Source organism: Equus caballus, chromosome 15, assembly GCF_041296265.1.
Source record: "Equus caballus isolate H_3958 breed thoroughbred chromosome 15, TB-T2T, whole genome shotgun sequence".
Taxonomy (NCBI): domain Eukaryota; kingdom Metazoa; phylum Chordata; class Mammalia; order Perissodactyla; family Equidae; genus Equus; species Equus caballus.
Genome location: NC_091698.1, coordinates 51,571,310 through 51,594,191, shown reverse-complemented (window position 1 = coordinate 51,594,191; position 22,882 = coordinate 51,571,310). Strand labels below are relative to the sequence as shown.

At 42.3% G+C, this 22,882-nt stretch overlaps 1 long non-coding RNA gene across 1 annotated transcript in view; it reads left to right on the top strand.

Annotated features, from left to right (window-relative positions):
• The window catches only part of LOC138917851 (uncharacterized), a 31,117-nt gene extending 9,703 nt beyond the window's left edge, over positions 1-21,414 (top strand). The window contains exons 2-3 of the long non-coding RNA XR_011426417.1: positions 15,758-17,458; positions 19,044-21,414. This is a non-coding gene — a long non-coding RNA (uncharacterized lncRNA). The remainder of the gene's footprint in view (positions 1-15,757; positions 17,459-19,043) is intronic.
• The last annotated feature ends 1,468 nt before the right edge of the window (positions 21,415-22,882 follow it).

Below are 22,882 nucleotides of genomic sequence, written 5' to 3'. Positions count from 1 at the left end.
CCAAACTGAATTTAGAAACATCTTATCTGTAAACGTCAAATACCTGAAATACATGCCCGTTAAAGAGTTGTTTAAGGATATGAGACATGGTCGTAGAAGAAGGAAGAGCCATGGCCGTCATGAGCTGTTATTTCTGTTTTGTTTTGCTTCTTCGTCTTTGCTTTTCAGGTGAAGTGAGATTTTTTCCCCTAGAATCTGGTGACTGACAATTTGCTGCCTTTTCTCTCAGATGCTAAAACTCCTGAGTTCCCAGGCTGCTTCTCTTCTCAGTTAAGGACACTATCCTTTCCCTAGTCATGGGTTGAGAGCTCACTGTGAAGACAGAAGGTCCTTCTTTCTTTCTTCTAACTTGCTTTCTTAAAATGAGCTCTAGACTGGGCCTTGGAGAGACCTAGGCCTCCCCCTTTCTCCCTTGCAGTCATTTCCCGAGACAGCTCTGATAGAGTCCTGGAAATCCATGTCTTTCAGGTCACAGTGTAACTGTGTCTTCCGAAAGGTTTAACTCATGGGTTCTCTAAATGCAGTGCCCACACCAGCAACATCAGCGTCACCTGGGAACTTGTTAGAAAGGCAAATTCCTGGGCCCCACCCCAGATCTCCTAAATCAGACCCTCTAGGGCTGGAGTCAATCTGCGCTTTCACAAGCTCTATAGGGGATTCTGAGGCATGCTGAGGTTTGAGAGCCACTCTGCAAAAATCCAGATAAATTTAATCGGAAGTTACTTATTCTCTCACCTCCTTCCAGTTCTACTTTTAGAGATTTCCGAATTAGACAAACAGGGTCAAATGCCTGGCCGGTCCCCTAAGGCTGGCAGAAATGCCCCTCCTAGGGTCCAAGCTCTCCACAAGATGAACATCTGGAACCTTTATTCTGTATCTTCAACCTGGGTGAGTGGGCGGTGGAAGGGAAAGTAACTATCCCTTTTCTGTTTGAAAATACTTAGCTTGAGTGATGTGAAGATTTCAGTAGGTCTGTGACAAGATCAAAGACCATAAATTATTTAACAGTGGTTCTACTTTTGTGGAATTATTTAAAGTATCATCATTGCAGTTCAGCTTCCCAGCCTTCATTTTCAAGTCTGGAATTCTGTTGGGAGCTATCATAATCACTGAAGAGTATAATATTACAGGCTGGGTATAAAAATATCTTTTTAATGACTAGCAAATTAGTGAAACGTCTTGACCTGAGTGGAGACCAAATAGAACATGGTGTTTTTACGAAGAGGGGAAAGGACTAAATTGTCACCACATTGTTATTCTTGTCGAATTCTCCACTCCTTAAAATATCAGTTGATTAGAAAAAAATTTGTAACAAGGTGCATCAGTGTAAGTGACGAAGGGCCGTGTGGCATCCAGAGGTATCCTGGAACTCTAGCAGTTTTGTTTTGGTTTTGATTTTAGCATGCACAGTCTGAAAGTCAGCCTCAGGTGATTCCTTACATTGATCCCATAGGAATGGAGGATTCTTCTCGCCTTCTCACCTGACCAGGACAGTAGGACCAGAGCTCATAGGCCAAAAAAAAAAAAAAAGAAAAAAAAGCTTTCTAAGACATTAGGCAAATGGCCTCTCTATAATTTTGTCCTGTAAATCAAACAATTACTTGTTACACATATTTTCCACTTTGTTATAACTTCCCTAATATTTAACCTAAGGAGTTGTAAATTGAGCCGTGTGGATTTATGTTTCAAAATAGCATATGTTCTGTTCACTGCAAAGGCAGAACGGGTTTTGCCAAGTTGATAACCTCACGGGTTTAGGATTTTGAACCAAAAACTTGAAATTCTTGTGGTGTCATGACTATTTGCAAAAGCAGTCTGAAGAGATGACCTGGACATCAATTAACCCCTTCTGACCCAGCATCTTAATGAATTAATTTAAAACGGTCAACCAGATGTACCATAGTCCCCTTGGAATCCACCTGCATTCAAAGTGAAGTGTCCAATGCACCTAATTAATTCATGCATTTGAGGCTTTATGACTCTGTACTCAGTTGTTTTTTAACTAGAAATAATATACACGAAATGTGCCTCATGTTCAGTGGGCCAAGGGCAAAAATGTAAAGATTTATTGTACAGTCTGTAAAATGCTATCTGTATTATCTTTTAACCCACCGTGCTTGTGCCTTGTGCAAATTTATTCAAGGAAGATACTTCCTGATGAAAGCTGGAACATTTTGTTAATTTTCCCCCAAATGGTCTGGCATTGTTGTGCAACTGCTTTCAGAGGACTGCCCCCATACCTGCTGGAGCCTCAGACGCCCTAGCTGTGAGAATGAAGAAGGGCCACTGCTCCCTGCCTTCTCTCTTGCCCTGTCACTCTATTCCTTGCCTAGCAGTAAGTCCTCAGTATGCCACAGGCGACCCAAAGAATCCATACCTGGGGTGGGGGGGTGCCTTGTTGATCCCGAGGCTGTCAGGTCAATCACAGGATTCTCACACCCCTGTGGGATGATCACAGGCTCCCAGGAGTGGAGGGACCTTGGAGTTCACTCAGTTCTTCCCGTCCATTTAAAGTCACTCAAAAGATTATCCAGAGACTCTTAGAAAGCCTTTGGTGACTCATTCCCTAGGAAAGGCTTGTTTTTCTGCTCTTCTCGTTCTACAACAGCAGCTCTGTGCTAAAGCATCTTAACCCACGTCATCTTAATTAATCCCTCTGCTTATATATTTCAATTGGCTGATAGAGCCCAGATTTAGAACTAAGGACTTGGATTCTAAGTTTAACTTCCCTCTACGCTCTGCTGCCTCTTAATAAGTCCTAAATCCATAGCAACTAGTATTTTGAGGGTACCTCCCAGCGCAGGGACACTTTCTCATAGAACCTGATGGATGTAACCCTCACGAGAGCCCCAAGAGGTGAGTGTATTAAATCCATTTTATGGATGTGGATTTTGAGGCCTGAGAGATTAAACTCTTTGTGTAAGATCACCCAGCTATGAGATGAAGTTAGGATTTGAACTCTTATGGCTGTTGCCAAAACCATTTCCTTTCATGTTTATATAGATTTCTTGATGCGTAACCCAAAGCTCATCTGCCGTTATTGTTTATTTCTATCCTTTCTTCTACAGATTCAAGACCTATTCAGGACAGAAGCTTTGGGGCTGAGTGTACATCATTTGTTCATTTACTACTTCCATTTACTAAATGGATAAGTACATATACTTAATTTTGTGTATCAAATTGTTAATTATAACACATGTATAAAATGAGTCACCATATTTACATGCTTAGACTAGTGTTTGGTGCATAGCACACAATAGGTACTCATTATTTTCATTCATTTATTCATTCATCATTTGTCGAGTTCTTGCTCTGTGCCCATCACTGAGAAGTCTCTATTGGGGAAACAAAAATAAATAGTACCTGTCACCTTTTATTTCCCTCACATTGCACTTCTCTCTCTTAGCTCCTAGAATGTAGTTTTGATAGGGTCAGGGAGATACCTATCTCATTCCTGTTTGAATCTCCAGTGCCTGGCACAGGGCCTCATGTATTTTAAGGACATAAAAAATGTTTTTTGAACAAATACATGAATGCTTGGACATTGGAGATTTGGTAAGGGTTTTTAATCATCTCAATCTAGAAATCAAATCATACCATTCAGGTTGGGTCATTGTGATTATTTCGTTCTGTTGGCTGTCTGGATGGCACCCATTCACAGTGTGTCTGATGAATGTCCCCTTCCGTCTGTGCTGTGGAGGCACACACTCATCCTAGCTGATGCCCAGGGAGGTGGCCTCCAGGCCCAAATCCGTAAAGACCCTGACAGTCATAGGAAACCCTGGCCCCTGGTGGGGCCAAATGTAATTGGGGCTTAAGGAAGTTTACTCAGGGCTGGACAGGCATGCTTGGGAGTGATCTGTTTGTAGGTTTCAGCCACTCCCTAAAGGGAAGGTCCTGCCCCAGCCTCCCCAGTGCTGAGATGTGAGCTCCATTCCAGAACTCTCCCTACGCTTGCTTTGTAGCTCTGGGCCAACTCCCCAGTACCCCGGGTACTTCTCGGTTTGCCATCTCAGGAGGGTGGTTGTGCTTTGGCCTTTGCAGGTTGGGTGGGGAGGGAGAGCTATAGGATGTGGAGGTTAGGGGTATTTCTGAATGCTTTGACATACTTTGCAACTATTAGCTCCAAATAAACTGAGCTCCCGGAGTGAAGGGCAGAGTGAGCAGCTGCCTGAGTGTTGTAAAGACTGGGGTCAGCTCAGCTTGAACACCTCCTTTTATGTGCTGCAGACCTTGCCAGCAGGACTCCGGCTTGCCCAATCGTGCACTGCTGCACAATTTCCACAGAACATAGATCACAAGTGCAGAAATTTGCCCTGGGATTCCTTCCCAAGCATAGCATGCAACAGTGAGCATGGTTACAGTGAGCAAGGAAGGTGTCAGCCCCACCTTACAGTTGGCACACGTGACACAGAGAGGAAAAGGGCTTGTCCACCCTGGCTCAGGCCTGAGAGGAGGCCAAGGATTGAATTCTCTCACCTCATCATCATAAGAGCTGCTAGTTTTGAGCACCTACTGTATGCCATGCTCTTTAGATAGATTGTGTCATTTAAATGAATCTTTTTGCCAGTCCTATAGAGTTCCAATTGAGAACCTTTTCCTCCAGTGCACTTTTTTTCTCTTAGGATAGGGCAGTTACACCTTGGTGAGGTTAAATATTTTCCCTGCAGAAAATAGAGAAGAACTGGGAACTGAACCTAGTTTTGACTCCAAAGCTCATGTTCTGAACCACTTTAGCATCCCACCTCATTTTCCACGAGGCTCCCCACTGGAGCACCACCACTTTGAAAGCTAATGTAAGAGTTGAGGACAGATGTCTTTGTAGCTGTCTTATTCTTCCATATCTTCCTTCCTGAAAAAAACTGACATTGAGCTGTGCAGCCAAAGTCACACCAACTTCAAATAGTGGAAAGGGGTTGTCATGTCCTATGTTCTCTCTGGGTTGGCTTCCAACAGGTTTCCGTAGAAACTCTTTTTGTGTATATGAGAAACAAAACTAATACATTTCTCCTCTCCACCACTGCCACCTCACCCCACCAAAAGTGAATACAAAAGAGTGAGAGCAGAAACACAGCAAATGTGTCTCTCTGGATGGTCGGTGGAAAATGTACTTAAATTCCAAATGGAGACTGGGTGAATTCTGACACTGAGTTTAACATAAAAGATCTCCAGATCTCATTGTGCTACTCCAGCCAATAAGAAACTGAATTTCCACTCTCCTCTCATGGGTTAGCCATTTTACCATCACAGTGACAAGCTTACCTTCTGCAGCTCAAACTCTGAGGAAAATTGGAGAACACTCAGTCTTGCTTTCTTTGAGAAAGAGAACTCTGACTATAGTTGAGCTGACTGGAAAATGCTCATATAACCGGGAAATAATGTCAAATTTAAAGCATCACTTTCTCTTTTGTAAAAGATTTAGCTTCCAAGTAGTGTAACTATAAGGAGCAATTTGATCAAGAAATTGAATTTCTATCAGGATAGTACAAGGGAGCAGGAATTATGAAATGTCTAGAGATGACGTGAGATCCCATTTCAAGGGGCAGATGGCAAAGTGAGGAAGTGGGGACAGCTTGGGTCTTCAGAGTCAGACCTGGGTCCATAGCTTAGTTTTGCTATGTGCCACCTGCAGGATATTAGGGAAATTACTTAAATTCTCTAAGCTTCAGTTTCTTCATCTGCAAAATGAAAGTGATACCTACTCTGTAGGGCCGTGATGAGGATTAAATGACAGAGCATGACAGTGTAAAGCTCCTGAAATAAAGTGAATCCTCAAGAAGTGTTAGTTCTTTCTCCTCATTTCCTTTCCTCTCTCCTATAGGAAAACCCATCTCTCTCTGTTGGAGGATAACCCTCCCAGAATGTACTAGTTTGTTAGGGCTGCTGTAACAAAGTAACACAAACTCATGGGCTTGAGCAACAGAAATTTATCGTCTTGCAGTTCTGAAGGCTAGAAGTCCGAGATGGAGGTGTAGACAAGGTTGGTTTCTGCTAGGTCTGTGAGGAAGTTGCATGCTTTTCCCTTATCTTCTGGCAGTGTGCTGACCATCTTTGGCTTTCCTTGGCTTGAAGAAGCATCACCCCAAATTCTGCCTTCATTGTCACACGGCATTCTCCTGTGCATTTGTCTCCAAATTTCCCCTTTTTATAAGGGCACCCGTCATATTGAATTAAGGTCTGCCCAAATGAACTCATTTTAACTTGATAACCTCTGTAAAGACCCTATCTCCTAATAAGGTAACATCCTGAGGTAGTGGGAGTTAGACTCTTCACATATGAATTTGGAGGTGATGCAATTCAACCCATAATACAGGGCAAGTTGGTACGATGCTGGTTGGAGTAACAATATAGTGGATTAGAATTTCAATGTTTTTAAGGGGATTTTGTCTATGTTAGCTGCAGGCTGACTTAACTACCTAATGACTTCCTTTAAATTATGGCCTCTTTGGGAAAAATGGAGTTACTGCAACAACAGCAGGAAATGAGTTTCTAGTGAGCCATAGGGACAAGACTCACCCCTACAAGTACTAAGACTGACTTTACACGCATACTTTATGACTGGGCAGATAGAGCGAATATTGCTTGTAGGGATGAAGAAACGGTTGAAGGTAGGAAGTTATATCTCCAGATAGCAGAAAAGTTAAAAATAATTGGTTTTGATATAAATTTTCAGTTGACATCATGTAGTCTCTTCCAATTCAATCATAAAAGCATGGAATTTTATACTTGACACTTTTTAATTGCTTACAATGTAACAGGAACATTCTTGTTACCTTGTTTGATTCCTAAAACAACTTGTAAGGTAGCTGTTTACAGATAAGGAAACTGAGGCACAGACAGATTAAGAGACTTGTGGGTTGTGGGTCCTTTGACTTCAAGTGCTCTTTCTTATACATAGTTACCCTGGTTGAGAAGCTTTCCCTGGGTGAGAGTGCAGAGGAAACATGGTCCGATACAGTAGCACTGGAATTTACCAAGCATCTCTGCCTTGACGAAAATTACAAGGCCTTTTGCATGTGGCAATATAGCCCACGGGAGACTATTCCAATTGCAACTAAGCCAATCTTATCATCCATGGTTTGTCTACACAGTAGCTCATTTGGCAGAAACACAGGAGTATTGGTTACTCTGATTACAGTGACTTTGGGGACCATGACTGATCAGTTTAGACCAAAATTCCAGTCACTATAGTTCTGGAAACTTGCACCGCCATAGCGAATGTAGAAACAGTCACAGTCAGAAATTGCATCCATCACACATACATTCTGTTTATTGTTGGAACCTGAATAGATTGGTGGTTTTGACTTTCCACAGTTACCATTACACGTAAGACAAGAGTTCCAGCCTGCTGTGGACTGAAACCATCCCTTTGAGGGCCCTCGAGTCATGGCTTACCCTCTGAATAAGATTACCAGTGAGAGGCTTAGTGATAGGTACACTTTAGATTTCTAATTGAAGTGGTGGAGAAAGGAACCTCCCTTGTTCTAACGTCTGTGGACAGTGTTGCTGCTGAGGACACTTCTGTTGTTATCTTCTAGAGCTTTCTGGATATCCATTGTTTTTAGACATAAATGCATGCAATTCCCTTGAGAAGTCCTTATCTACAATCACTGTCAAGTGAAGTTTGAGAAACTTCATCCTTTGGTACTGCTATGTTCCATCTAGCCTCCCTTGTCAACATCCCTGCATGGAAAAAGAAAGGGTTTCAGACATATCAAACAGACCCCAAATCATTTTTTCCTTTCTTAGATTTTAAGTTTCAGTGGGAACAAATAGCCTTAAAATTGGATAGAGCCACATAACTTATTCAATGCCACGGGGGCAACTTTTCATTGTTTACTTCCCAAACATGGCAGTTTGGCATTTTGTGACATAGTTACGGCTCTGGTGTGTATTGTGTCCTTTGAGATTTAAAAAAGGTACCAGGTAGAGGTGGTCACATGGGGGTGTCTCAGGTACCACACAGCCTTCTGCCCTTTCCCCTTTCCTTGACTCAGTCTCAGATTTAAGCTGACATTCCTACCCACATGGGGTCCTTGTGGCAGCTGCAAAGCCCAGATGTCCAGCTGGAGAAATGTGGTCTGTATCCTGTTCATCTGACAGACGTGTGAGTCTGGGATAAGAGAAGTTGGCAGCTAAGTTGTCGCTCCTCATATTCCTTTGAGTTGCTCATGGCGGGTATGCTGGGAGTTTCCAACATGTTTCTTTCACATTCTGAAAGATACGATAGGGAAAAATAGAAATGAATTGTCTGTTCAAATCCTGAAATAATTTATCTGTTGAGGTAACGGTCAATGGTGAAAAACAGATTTGGAGTAACTTTCCCCAAATTATTGATTGTGCGAATGAGAAAGAACAGTATTTAAATTAATAGGAAAACTAAAACCTAACTAGTAAATATGATGTGAGCCAGAAACAAAAATGTGCCTACTAAATATGAATATTTAGAACTGATTAATGATTTAAAAGATTTCTTTATGAACTATGTTAAAGGCTTGAACTCTAGTTCATGCAGAAGGACAGTCACAGCCCTAGAAACTAGTGTCTTCAGAAAGGTGAAAACATTTTCAATATTGAGGCCTGATAGCACCCTTTCACGCTATTGGATTTCACTGCCTTCACAGTTTAGATTTTATGTGCTGCTGATAAGAGGGTATTTTCCCTGTGTTGATTATTTATAAAGATTTATTCAGATGTCTTTTATAAAATATTTTTGAGATCTTTATTGATTATGAGTCTGTTCATATCCCTATCAGTTACATTGGAATCTTTTATCTTTAAGCAAGGTATTAGTGACTGATAAAGCAAGCTGGAGAGCATGGGTGATGTTTTACAACTACACTGTCTAATACAGTAACCACTATAAATAATGTGTCTATTTAAATTAAAACTATGTAAAATTAAAAATTCAGTTCAAGTGTATTGCACGGCGCAGATATAGAACCTTCTATCACTGAAGAAAATTCTACTGGACAGCTCTTATCTAGAAAGCTTCTTGCTCTTTTGAATAAAGAAACTTTGAAAAACTGTCTTCCTTTGCTAACCAGTATTTTCATGAGCTTTCTGCTTACCCTAAAAGATAACAGAAAAGCGGGTCTGTGTTGTCAGACAGGAAAATACTAAATAGCTTTTTCTTGTGGAAAACATGATTCTCCATTGTGATTCAGTATTTAAATGGTAGGGCAGCAGCTAGTTTGTGGCAATCTGTGTGGATACTGAGAACTGGCATCTGAGAATTGTAGTCCCAGAGGTTAGGAAACTTTTCTCTAAAGGGCGAAGATGGTAAATATTTCAGGTTTTGTGGGCTATACCATCTCTGTTGTGAACACTCAGCTCTGCCATTGGTGTGCAAAAGCAGCCTTAACAACAGGTAAACAAATGTAGCTGTGTTCCAAGAAAACTTTATTGACCAAAATAGGCGTGGGAGATAGTTGGCCCATACGTGTCCTAGAATACTTTTTATACTCCCTCATATCTCAGAATTTGACCAAGAGTGTAATCAATATATTGGCTGAGGCTAACCAATGCCTGCTCACTAATTCTCACTAGACTGCTGTGATTAAAATGCAGACAGCCACCCATTTTAAACCTGCCTCCTTTGGGATCTGCCCAGAGAAATACATACTGTTAGCTTCCCTACAATGCCTGTCTTCGACATTAGATAAATGGTTTCATTTTTAGTTGTGTGTGTGTATTACAGTGCCAATCTCAGGAGAGCAAGTCTTTTAGGAAAAAGAGGGCCTTGGAGAATGTGCATGGGTATTAGGCTGAGATTTGTTTGTTTGGTTGGTTTTAGTTTTTATTTTTGTTGTTATATCGAGTCCTACATGACGTGAATATGGTACTTAGACTAGTAAGACTACGCCTGCTTCAAGATGCTCGCGAAAGAGATGAGCTACTGTCCTGCAATGGCCACTTTGGTGCTTTTCAACATTCCCTTCGTGTGTCAGCGTTAGACGGCTCTGGGAATCATTCCAGAAGGCCCAGCCTAGAACCTGCTTCTTCAGCCCACCCAGGGATTTTGAAAGCACCTGATTCCCTGTGTTAAGTCTCTTGCAGCATCAAATATCTGAAGTATCTGTTTCCTACACTGAATACTGATACAACAGTGTATATCATTTTTATAAATTTTGGAATGTGTCTAAATTAATCATTTTTGGAAGATTGTATCTCTAAATGAGTCTCCAGCTCCAGTTTTCTGAACCTAGGTTTACCTTTTCACCACCCTTTTCGAAGTATCTTGGATGGTACTCCTCACCCACTTCCTAGATGTGAAATTCTTCCCTGAGGGATGGGAGCCTGAAGTCAATCGGCCCTTGAGAGAGTCAGGGACCGCTGTGTGCTATGCATACAGGTCTTGGAGTAGATACGAATGATGAAACTGAATACTAAGATCATATGCTCTAACGCTGCCATTAAAACCGGAAGGGACCACAATTCGTTTGAAGCAAGAACCTATCAATCTTCAGTAACATGTATCCAATACGGTCCCGTGGCATAATTGTGCCGTGAGCTTCAAAGCCTTTGCTATGTTTGCAAAATGCATTAAAGAGACAACTCATCACCTGACTTTTATGTTTTCAAATTAGATTGTTTCTGTACACTGGGATCCAGCCAGCTCACATGAGTCTTTCCTTTGATCTGCTTAACATTTCCCAAAATGCCATCTTGACCCTCTTATCTAGATCCCTGAAAGAGCAGAGGTTTTCGATGTACTCTGTGCACAGCCTTGTCCAGATTGGATTCCCAGCCTTAGCGTTTACGTGATATTCACAATGCACCTCGGAGAGCTTTTTCTTTTTAATTGTGATTCAGTGGAATGCCAGTGAGAAGTTTAAAAAGAAAAAAAAAACACATTACAAAGCATAAGGCTTTATGATTAATTACCTTGAGTTCAGATATAATTTAAACATATTGACTTGTCTGAAATAAGTGCCAGACAGTGGAGCTGGGGAGACAGGAAGTGCCTGGTGAGACTGCTGAAACAGGCTGGAGGAGAAGTCCAAGCGAGGAAGGACATCATCATTTAACTGTTGCCCACAACCGGGCAGAACACGGCCACAACTGCTGATGATCAGTGGAATCAAAGGGATAAATTATGGCTGCGCCCTGCCTTTGAAATTAACGGAAAGTTAGTCGATACTTCAACTTTGCACAATCCTAAAAAATTGGTTCTGAGACAATCCATTACGAATGATTTTTTTTTCCCTTCCTATACATGATCTGTGCAGAGACTTCTCTGAGGGGCTGGAGTTGCTTTGCTAATCCCAACCTCCTCCTTCTGAACTGGTGGGGTTTCAGAATCCCTGCTTGGCTGGGACCCCTGAGCTGGAGGAAGAATGGTGTTGGCAGTGGGGATGGGCTGCAAATTCCTCAGCATGAATGAAGCCTTAGGCCCAGCACGATGGCCCTTTATTTGGGAAACCAGGCTGCTCCCAGTGCTTTCTGTAGCTGGGCTGTGAGAAAGAACGAAAGTGATTTCTTTGCAGCAAACTGGGACCAGATGCGTTTCTCTGTGTAGAAAGTTTAGAAATCCAACCAGCTGCTTTCAGTTTTTGATAATGGATTATGGTGTCGAGGGGCCCGCGCTAACTTTGATACCCATGCATAGGAAAGCAGAATGTGAGCATTTGGGCTAACCTCACTGGTGGATTTTTAACACATCCGGGGCACACGTGATTCAGCATTCCCTTGAAGCCGAGCGTTACTGTTTAATGCCATCTGGGTAACAGCAATATCGTCCAAGGAGGCCTGGTCACAGACTCCCATTCATCTCTTAGGCTGGCTCCACAGTCTTCGCGGAGGTTCCTCAATTCAGCACTGAGAGCTGAATTCTGATTCGTGTCCCTGAAGTTTCTGGAGAGCTTGGGATCCAGCCTGCTGCTCCTCTCCCGCACACTGAGGCTCTCTTGAAGCCTGCAGCTGTGCAAAAATTTCACACCTACGGTGCGAGCAGCAGCAATTGCCTCTTGGCTGGCTTTCAGATAAACTTCTGTCTTGTCTCTGATACTAAAACCCGAGCTCCAGGCTGTGGAGGAGAAGGCGTGTTTGTGGCTGACTTCACCCTTCCCGAGTGACTGACGTGGAGGAGCGGGGAGGGGGCCCGTTCAGCTCCGTGAGGTCTCTGGCCAAGGCTGACTGTACAGGTGGTCTTCTGCGTGCATCCTTTAAGTCAGGCCAGAGAGCCCAGAAAGCCAATCAGAACTCAGAGAAGATTCCAAGGATTTCAGGAACTGATTTCATAACATAAAATAGAATTTGACCATCTTTTTTTTTTTTTCTCCCCAAAGCCCCAGTACATGGTCGTATGTTCTAGCTGTAAGTCTTCCTATTCTTCTGTGTGAGCTGCCGCCAGAGAATGGCAACTGACAGATGGGTGGTATGGTTCCATGACCAGGAAACGAACCTGGGCCGCCGAAGCAGTGAGGGTGTTAAAATTTAACCACTAAGCATCAGGGCTGGCTCAGAAGTTGGCCATGTTATTTGACAAAATTTTGGATAAAAGAACTATATTAGTGTGTGTGTATGTGTATTTAACTGGAGATTTATTTTAAGAGAGTGGCTCACATGATTATGGAGGCTGGCAAGTCTGAAATCTGCTGGCTAGGTTAGTAGGCTGGAGACCAAGGGAAGAGACGATGTTGTAGCTTGAGTCTGACGGCTGTCTGCTGGCAAAATGCCCTCTTCCTCAGGGGACCTCAGTGTTTCTTCTAAGGTCTTCAACTGATTGGACAAGGCCCACCCACATTAGGTAGGGTGATCTAATTTACTCAAAGTCTACTGATTTAAATGTCAAAAGGCATTTCATCTAAAAAAAGCCTTTGTAGCGACCTCCACATAGTATTTGACCCAATACCTGGGTACCATGGCCTAGCCAAGTTGACACATAAAATTAACCATCACAAGACCTAAGGGTGAGAATATTTATATTTGTTTGTTTTTCCCTGAATACCAAAAGAACCGGGACATGAAAGAAGTCTCCATATCATATGAAATGGTAGAACCGAATGTATTCATCACACATCCATATATGCACACACGCATACATGCACACACACATACATGCACACACGCATACATGCACACACGCATACATGCACACACACACTCCTATGGGCTCCAAGTGCATCCACGTCAAAGCACAAACGAGATTCAGGACAAAAGCAATTCGTTAAAAAGGAAATCAAAGGGACACAGTCCCCTGTGTCCCATACATTTCCCCTGTCTGGATAAGCAACGGGAAAATTGGCCCTGGAAGCTCTCCACAACCTTCCATCTCTCCTGTTGGAATTTCCTAAGGTGAAAGTCTGATTTTTTAAAACTGTTGCAGCTCAAATATCACTCTGTCCGAGGAAGAAAACTTTGCACAGCGATAGTCCCTTTTGTTTATGAAAGTCCTTGAGGATGACGGATCACTGTAGAGAGAATTCTCTTCAAAGAATCTCAGCTTAATCTTAAAGAGCAACAGCGATCCTCATTCCAGTGGGGAGAGAACCTTGGTCTGAGAAATGGCCAAGATTGTGTTTTTTGAAGATGCGTACATTTTAGTGGAATTAGGTATACTTTTATAGTAAAACATAATAACGAACAAAAAGCTTTCTCTTCTTTCCGAGCATCTAGAAGAAAGTATAGCAAATGTTTGGTGATGTTGAAAAAAAGCTACCTGACAGTTTTCTTTTCTTCCTCTGCCTTTTGGCCAAGAATTGGACAGCTATTCTGTAGAACCAGCCTCTGGATAGTTCTTCTTTGTCTAGGAGGAAGATACAAATTCAAGGACCTATGTCAACTCCGTCTGCAGTGATATTTTTCAGTCTGGTTATAACTAAGCCATTGTTTGGCCACTAGTGTAAGATTCCTCAGGGACTGGGACCGGAGGGCTTGTCAGGTGCCCTCCCTGGCCCAAAGGCCCTGATTTTGTTCTCAAATAGTTGGACTTCAGCTTCCCCGCATTTCTGACAGTTGTAGTATCCCACAGCCTTTCAGACAACTGAGTAGAGTGTCTGAACACGGGCGATGACCACCAGCTCCTTCCTTCATGTTAGGAAAAAGATAGAACCGCAAGTTGCCACAAAGGCCCTGGCTGGTTGTCTCTTGCGTAGGGGTGCCAGATTCAGCAAATAAAAATCCATAACATTTAGTTGAATTTGAATTTCAGATAAACACCAAATGATTTGTTAATATGAGTGTCCTATGCAATGTTTGGGACATACTTATGCTAAAAAGTATTCGTTATTCATCTGAAATTCAAATTTAACTGGAAATTCTGTATTTTGTTTGGCAGTCTTATCCTTGAGGGGTTCTCTTTTGACTGCATTCCAGGCTAACCTGGATCTCATTTTATTGCCTGTGAGTGTGTCTCCCAAAGTCATTTTCCCGTGACGTTTCTGCTTCCTACTGTTCTACAGAGGTGCCTGGAGAGGCTGCTGTTTTCTTATCTTGGCATATGCTTCCCTGCTTCCCAGTCATTGCCCAGGCTTTATCTCCACCTGGAATACTTAAATCACCAATTTTCTTTATTTCTTAGTTCTTCCCGAGACGCCAAGAGGATTTGGGGGCAGCAGGGAGTCTGTGCTGTGAAAAGAGGCTGCAGATGTAGATGCATTCGGGACCCATTAGGCCATAGAAATGTTGGAAGCAGGACAGGTGATGTCCAATAGATAATGGTGGGCTCTGTGTCCAACAGCAGAGCGCAGCCCTTCCAGAAGACATTTCCAAAGATTCACAAATCGCTCTGCTGGCCAAAAGAGCTTGTCTGCTCAGCTAATGTGCTTGCATTTCCTGGTTTAAAGCAAAGTACTTCCCAAAGTCTTTTCCTTGGAACATATAGGTCTTGCAGAATATTAAAAGGAATTTGAGAAACATCGTGTGTCACCTCTTGAGTATCAACGCAAAGCTTGATAACTAGATCTAAGTTCCAGGAAGGCAGGAAGGACATCTGTTATATTATCTGCTTTAACCCCAGAGCTTAGCATACAGAAACCTCTCAATAAATATTTGTTGAATGAATAAATGGAGAATGAAATCTTAGTCATTTTCTAGCCTCCATTGTCTCGTTCATCATGAGAAACCAATGTTTTGCATATAAACTTTGGATGAAAACCAAGCTGTACAAGATTGTTAAAGATTCTTATGGTTGAGAAATTAATTAAATTTAACATATGATACCTAAACTCTGAACCTGAGTCTTGCTAGCTCAGTCTGGCCCTGAGATGTGTTTTATTTGGCCAATGCAGGGTTTTAGAAAAATTTAAACTTTCATGCCTTGAGACAGACATGAGTCGATGGCCCACCACTGTCCTCACTACTCCCTATTGTCTCATTAGTTCTCTCCCCTTACATCATTTACCTGGCTTTGGAGGCATTTGAGTTTCAATGTCAACTAGGGGATGATTCATCAACTTTAAGGACACAGATTTTGATGTAAGACAGTTTTAGATTAAGAGTCACAGATCTTCCATTCGCTAACTGTATGACTTTGGACAAGTTATTTACCTAAGCCTCAGGTTCCTCATTTGTAAAGAAATGCTGATGATACTAGTACTTCTTTTGTAGAGCTGTTAAGACTATCAAATGATATAATAAATATAAACTACTTAGTATATGTCTGGCACACAGTAAATATCCTACAAATGTTATTTGTGCAACAGTAATAGTTGTTATTGTTTTGGTTTCATATATATGAAGGCCAAGTTCTAGAATTAATGGAATGACTTTCAAGAAGCCCAGAAATGAGATTATATCTATCTCTCCTTTTCAGAATTCTAGAAAGAAGACAGATGATGAATGAATATACTTGCCTGTTTAGTTTTGCTCACTGATAAATTCCAAGCACCTAGCAATGTGCCTAACATATAGTAAATGCTCAACAAGGATTTAGTGAAATATATGAATGAACTGTAGACTTCTGGATGGAGCTCATTAGGATCACACGACCTCATGAATTTCAGTGGCTTGGCTTCCTCTAACTAATCCCTAGGCTTGGGCAATCAGTCTCTGGGTAAAGAGAGAACACTGCCTTACAACACGAATTGGAGCCAAGGTCTACATATAAAATACTTAGGAAAGCCTCCAAGAAGATCTCCATTGACCCTTGTAACCCCTTTTGAAACTCTTCCCACTCTGAATCAGGGCTAGTCTACGTGACCAATAGAATACAGCAGAAATGACAGTATGTGACTTGCAGGACTCAGCCAAAAACATGTATTGCAGCTTATGTCTTGGTTTTGCTTGCTCTGGGGGAAGCCAGCCAGTCTGCTGTGAAGATACCCATGCAGCTCTGTGGTGAAGCCTATGGGGAGAGGAACTGAGGCCTTCTGCGAATACACTTGCCAGCTGTGTAAGTGAGTTACATGCAATAAAATCCTCCAGCCCCAGTTAAGCTTTCAGATAATGCCAGCTGAGGCTGGCATCTGATGCAGCCTCAAGAGGGACTTGGAGCCAGAACCGTTCAGCCAAGCCACACTTGAATTCCTGACACACAGAAACTTGGGGGAATGCCCAGAAAAATAATTATTGGTGTTTTAAGCCACTAAATTTTGGGATAATTTGTTACGCAGCAATAGGTAACTAATACAATGGGGATTTGATTCTGACTGGCATTTCAGACACTGTGTTCCAGATACATTATCATTGAAGTACAATGAACACTGACATAAAGTAGTTTTATGTCCATATTGACAGGTATTTCATAGACTGTCACATTTATCATGGCCCCAAACAGGTCCCAAGATGTATGTGGCTTGGAGGGAGCAGCCCTACCGTGCTGACTGCAACTCCTAAAGCCAATTTTTTGGGAAATGGAGAGCCCCAAGGAGTGATAAGAAAAAACACCACTGAACAAATGAGTCAGATGAAGCAGGGGACAAAGAAACACCACCGAGACCTCCTATTTGCAAGGCATTGAGGATAAAAAGAGCGATGAGTCAGGCTCACTGTTCTTTCCGAATCCTGCGCAGGACAGAATGCATACATGAGGAGTTAATTAGCAATTCATAGTATTCAGACTGTGGCCAGCTCACACCTGCAGTACCGTGGTCTATTCTTCCTGTGACATATTTAGAAGGTTATTGACAAGTAAGAGGACATCCAGAGGACGTGCTCTCTGAGGAAATAGGGGTGTTGTGTGTGGAGGAGGGAAGCCCAGGCAAAATGAAGATGGCTGCCTTGAAATATCTGAAGGACATCACAAGGGAGATAGATGAACCTGCTCTGACTTCTTCTTGAGCACAGAACAAAGACCAGTAAGTGAACTTACAGGAGGTTAGCAGCTCAACAATGAACTTTTTGTCAAAGCTGCCCGGCGTAATGGAGGAAGCCACCGTCACTGATGGTTGCAAGCAGTGGGTGATGGCCATTGTTTAGTGATGCCATAAATGGGTTTGCTGAAAGATGTAAAAGATCATCTGACCTCTGAGCTTTCTCATAACTCCACGATGTGAGGAGGCTATGGCTGAAAATGGTAAGTGGAAGGATAAAAGCTCTTGTATCACACAGCATAGTAGGAAAGGCAGGGGCTTTGGAGTCAGACAGAAGAGGTTTAACTCCTGAATCCACCATGAAAAGGCACATTAATCCAGGTAAATTACTAAACTTCCCCATCCTCAGTTTCCTCTATGTAAGAGGAGGTACGATAATGCCTGCTTAATGAGCTCATTGTGAAAGCAGACATAGTGAGCTGGCACATGACAAGCATGTGGTACGTTAAGGAGTTCACTAGATGATCGCTCTTAATGTTATATCGTGAGATTTATTGGGCTTGGACACAGCAAAGATCATAGCTAGAACACTGCCAGACTGGTCCTTTAGGCAGTTGGGGAAAGTCATGACCTCTAGAACTACAAAAAAAGGGCTCCCCTGTGTTCTTCCCAAGTCTGCCTGCTATGCCACATTTGCAAAGACCTACCGATGCCTTCCACAAGCGTTGCCACCAACACCTCCCTTCCACTGGTCCTTGGGTCAGAACATGTAGGCAGTGAGACCCTTCTACCCAACATGCAGGGCTGTTTTACAATGGAATAGAAGGTGAGGAGAGGCAAGGAAAGGACCTGACTCCATTGGCATGCTAAAGACTTGGCTTAGCTGGCTTCATGAAGTTCGACCTATTTCAATCAGGACAATGGCGTCAAGTAGCCAAGTGCAGCCAGTGGCCAACTCCTTCCAGCCTATACACTGCTACCAGATACTTCTTCCTAGAACACAAGTCCAATTACACCTCTCTTCTGTTCAAAAGCAATCAATGACTTTGCAGGCTGCCTGCAGACTGTGTTCCTCCTGTTAGGATTCAAACACCTGCACACTATAACTTTGCCATAGTTTTTCAGCCTTCCTTACAAGTGTTCTTACAAAACACAGCCTTCCCTGTGTTTCAGGTAAACAGAATAACTCACTGTCCTTTAAGTGTGTGCCACACTCCTTGGCCTTCAAACCCTACTATTCCCTCTCTTTTAATTTTGTAATTTAGATGTAGAAAGGCATATGTACAGCTTAAAGATTAATAAAATTCACAACTGTGTATCTACCATGAAGGGCAAGAAATAGAAGCCCACTGAGTGTCCTCCAGCTGTGTCTTCTCTGCTGCTCTCTCAGATGACACTACTATCCTAACTTTCATTTCCCTCATTCCCTTGTCCCCCCCCCCCCCCCCCCCACCTTTTGGTAGTTATTTTACTTACATCTGTGTTTCTGTAAAAACACACACACACACACTGGCACAAACCTCACTGCATAAGGAAAGGATGGGTAGGATTACTGCTCTCTGATGGAAGTCACAGGACTTAAGCTGGTTAGAGCTTCTGGGTCGTGTCTGGTTTGAGCCCCTTCTGAGGAGAAGTCCGCTAGCAGGGCAACTGGCAGGGAGGTGGTTCAGTCAGAAATACGGTCAGGGGAAGCTGCGATGGGCTGAATTGTGTGGCCCCCAAGTTCATATGTTGAAGCCCAAACTCCCAGTACCTCAGAATGTGGAGATAGGGCCTTTTAAAAGGGTATTAAGTTAAAACGAGGCCTTTGGGGCAGGCCTAATCCAATCTGACTTGTATCCTTATAAGAAGAGGAAATTCAGACACAGACACCAGGGACGTGCATGCACAGAGGAAGGACCATGTGAGGACACAGTGAGAAGGCGGCCATCTGCCAGCCAAGGAGAGAGGCCCCGGGAGAAACCAGATCTGCCAACACCTTGACCTTGGACTTCCAGACTCCAGAGCTGTGAGAAAATACATTTCTGTTGTTTAAGCCTCGCCATCTGTGGTATTTTGTCGTGGCAGCCGGAGCAGACTAACACAGGAGTGGACGCTTTCTGTGTTCTACCTTACCTCCACCTTTCAGGGGCAGGTCTTCTGTGAGTGAAATGGGCTCCCTCACCTGATCTGGCTGGCAAAGCATGGGAAACAGAATATTGACTTGCAAAAGTGAGAACAAGCCAAGTACAGCTAAGAATCTGGGCCGGGGGCACCTGGGCACTCTGTCTTCAGGTTGAAAGGACAGTACAGTGGTATCGGAGATCTTAGTGATGAGAGCCCTTGATAGATATTTTTTTCTTGAGTCAAGCTGTTCCTATCTGGGCTGGTTGCCTCCACATCTAGTGCTCAGCTGGTATCCTGGGGTCCCCCTTCAAAACCCTCCTGAACTTTCTTGTTGGAAATTTGTGGGATCTGCTTTCTGTCTCTGGCGTTCTGAAATTTTCCAGGGATGTGGGTGTGCTCCCACTCTATGTGTAGGTACATCGTGAGCTTTTTAGCCTGACAGCTTCCATTCTGTAGTGATGGACCTTTTGTCTTGGTTATTTTGCTTCTATTTTATTTCTTCTCTCTTTCTGAAACTCTCATTATTAACATGCTCAATTCCCTGGTTTGGCCTGTGATTGTCTTTTTGTTTGTTTTCCAACTCTTTTTTTTCCTCAGTCTATTTTCTGAGAGTTTTTTTCAACTTTATATTCTAGCCTTTACTTTGAGTTTTAAAAGTTTCTGCTTATATAACTGGATGCATCACAATCCCTGACTTCAAAACATACCACAAAGCTGTAGTAATCAAAACAGCATGGTACTGGTACATAAACAGGCACAGATCAATGGAACAGATTTGAAAGCCCAGAAAGAAAACCACACGTCTATGGACAGCTAGTCTTTGACGAAGGAACCAAAACAAAAACACACAACAGAGAAAGGAAAGTCTCTTCAATAAATGGTATTGGGAAAATTGGACAGCCACGTGCAAAAGGATAAAAGTAGACCATTATCTTTTGCCATACACAAAAATAAACTCAAAACGGATCAAAGACTTGAAGGTAAGACCTGAAAGCATAAACCTTCTAGAAGAAAATATAAGTAGTATACTCTTTGACGCTGGTCTTAAAAGGATCTTTTTGAATACCATGTCTTCTCCAACAAGGGAAACGAAAGAAAAAATAAACAAGTGGAACTTCATCAGACTAAAGAGCTTCCACAAGGCAAAGGAAACCAAGATCAAAACAAAAAGACAACCCACCAATTGGGAGACAATATTTGCAAGTCGTATATCCAACAAGGGGTTAATCTCCACAATATATAAAGAACTCACACAACTGAACAAAAAACCACACAACTAGATGAAAAAAATGAGCAGAGGATATGAGCAGACATTTATCCAAAGAAGATATACAGATGGCCAATAGACACATGAAAAAATGGTCAACATCACTAATCATCAGGGAAATGCAAACTAAAACCACACTAAGATATTATATTACACCCATTAAAAAGGCTATAATAGTCAAGACAAAAAAACAGCAAATGTTGGAGAGGTTGTGGAGAAAAGGGAACCCTCATACACTGCTGGTGGGAATGCAAACTGGTGGGGCCACTGTGGGAAACAGTATGGAGATTCCTGAAAAAGCTAAAAATCGAACTACCATATGACCCAGCAACCCTACCACTAGGTATCTATCCAAAGAACTTGAAATCAACAATTCAAAGAGACTTATGCACCCCTATGTTCACGGCAGCATTATTCACAATAGCCAAGAAGTGGAAGCAACCCAAGAGCTCATTGACTGATGATTGGATAAAGAAGATGTGGTATATACATGCAATGGAATACTACTCAGCCACAAAAAAAGGACAAAATCATCACATTCACAATGATGTGGATGGAACTGGAGGGTATTATGTTAAGCAAAATAAGCCAGACTGGGAAAGACAAATACCATATAACTTCACTCATATGTGGAAGATAAGCAAACACAAAGACAAAGAGAACAGTTCATCGGTTCCTAGGGGAAGGGGGTAAGGGAAAGGCACAAAGGGTGAAGGCGAGCACTTATGTAGTGACTGACAAATAACGTACCACTGAAATTTCACAATCTTGTAAACTATTATGACCTCAATAAAAAAAATTCTTACAAAGCAAAAAATAAAATTCTGCTTATATATTTTTAATTTTCAAGAGCTCTTTTTTATTTCCTAAGTGTTTCTTTTTTAAAGAGATTTCTAGTTTTGCTTCACAGATACAATACATTGTCTTGTCTCTCTGAAGATACCACTGATTTCTTTTGAAGTTTCTGTGTGTGTGTGTGTGTGTGTGTGTGTGTGTTGGTGTCCACTTTTCACATTAGAAGCTTTCTTAGATATGTGTCTGGTCATTCTTGCCTGTCTGCTCATGCAACTAAACAGTTGGTAGAAATTCTGGGCATTTGGGTGTGACTTGCCCACTCTTGAGCCTCACTATAGAGTAATTTTGCCTGTTGTGGGAGAAAGGCCTGAAGTCAATATCTGTGTATCTTTCATCTTGAGCTGATCAGCTTCCCTGGAGGAGATTTTCTAACCTCTTCCACGGAAGATGAGAGTTCGGCTGCCAACGTTCTGGGATCCAGTGGGAGGTGAGGGCTTGGGGTCTCAGCATGAGTATGCATATGGTTCCCTTGGCACAATACCCTTGCCCTCAGCGGTGATGGCACTCCCTAATCTGGAGGCCCTCTGTTACATCTTCTCCAGAGAAAATTCCTCCAGGCTTCTCACTCGATTGGGAGGGGAAGCCTCACAGTATGGGAGTGTGGGAAAGAAATTAGCAATTATAATACATCTCAACAAATAAAAACAAAAATATTCACCAAACGTCTTTTCCTAATCTTTCTTCCTTTAATCCTGCCTTCATCCCCCATTCCAGAGGGATCTGGTGCTGCCCTTTGCTGAATCTTTTGAGGATTCTGCAGCGTAAACAGGGTCAGATCTCTGCTTTCCCCACTACCACTGTTAGGTCTGCTCAACCACTTACCTGCTTTCCAGCTTCCAGAGGTTAGTTGTCACTGTCTCCTCTCTGTTGATATCTTTTGCAAAAGAAATCCCTTGACTATGGTTTTAGGGGTTTCTGGATGGAATAAAATCAGATGTGTATTCAATATACCATATTAACCCAATGATTTCCCTGTTTCCTGACTATATTCTCTCCTCATCTGGATTATTTCCTGTATTTTGGCTATGAAAATCTCAGCTATTGTAAAGGTCCAGCTCAAATACCAGCTCCTCCATTAAGTTGTTCCAACGTGGAAAGCCTTGCTATTTTTCTTACAGCATTACCTTACTCTGATACCTCCCTCCCACACACCAACACACACACACACACACACACACATTACAGGGTGACAGGTAAATAATAATAAAAGATTTATTGATATTACATTAAGATATATGATATCACATTATCTATGTGTTCAGACTTTAAGGTCACTCTCTGGTTTATTACCTCTGCTGATCATGGGCAGAGCAGGAAGATCGAGTCTGGGTGCCAGCTCTGGCAATTTCTCTTTGTGAGTCCTTGGACAAGTCTGTGTGCTTCAGTTTCCTCATCCAAAAACAGAACTTATAAAATTAGGAGATGGAAACATAACCTATAGAATTAGTCATAATGAAAA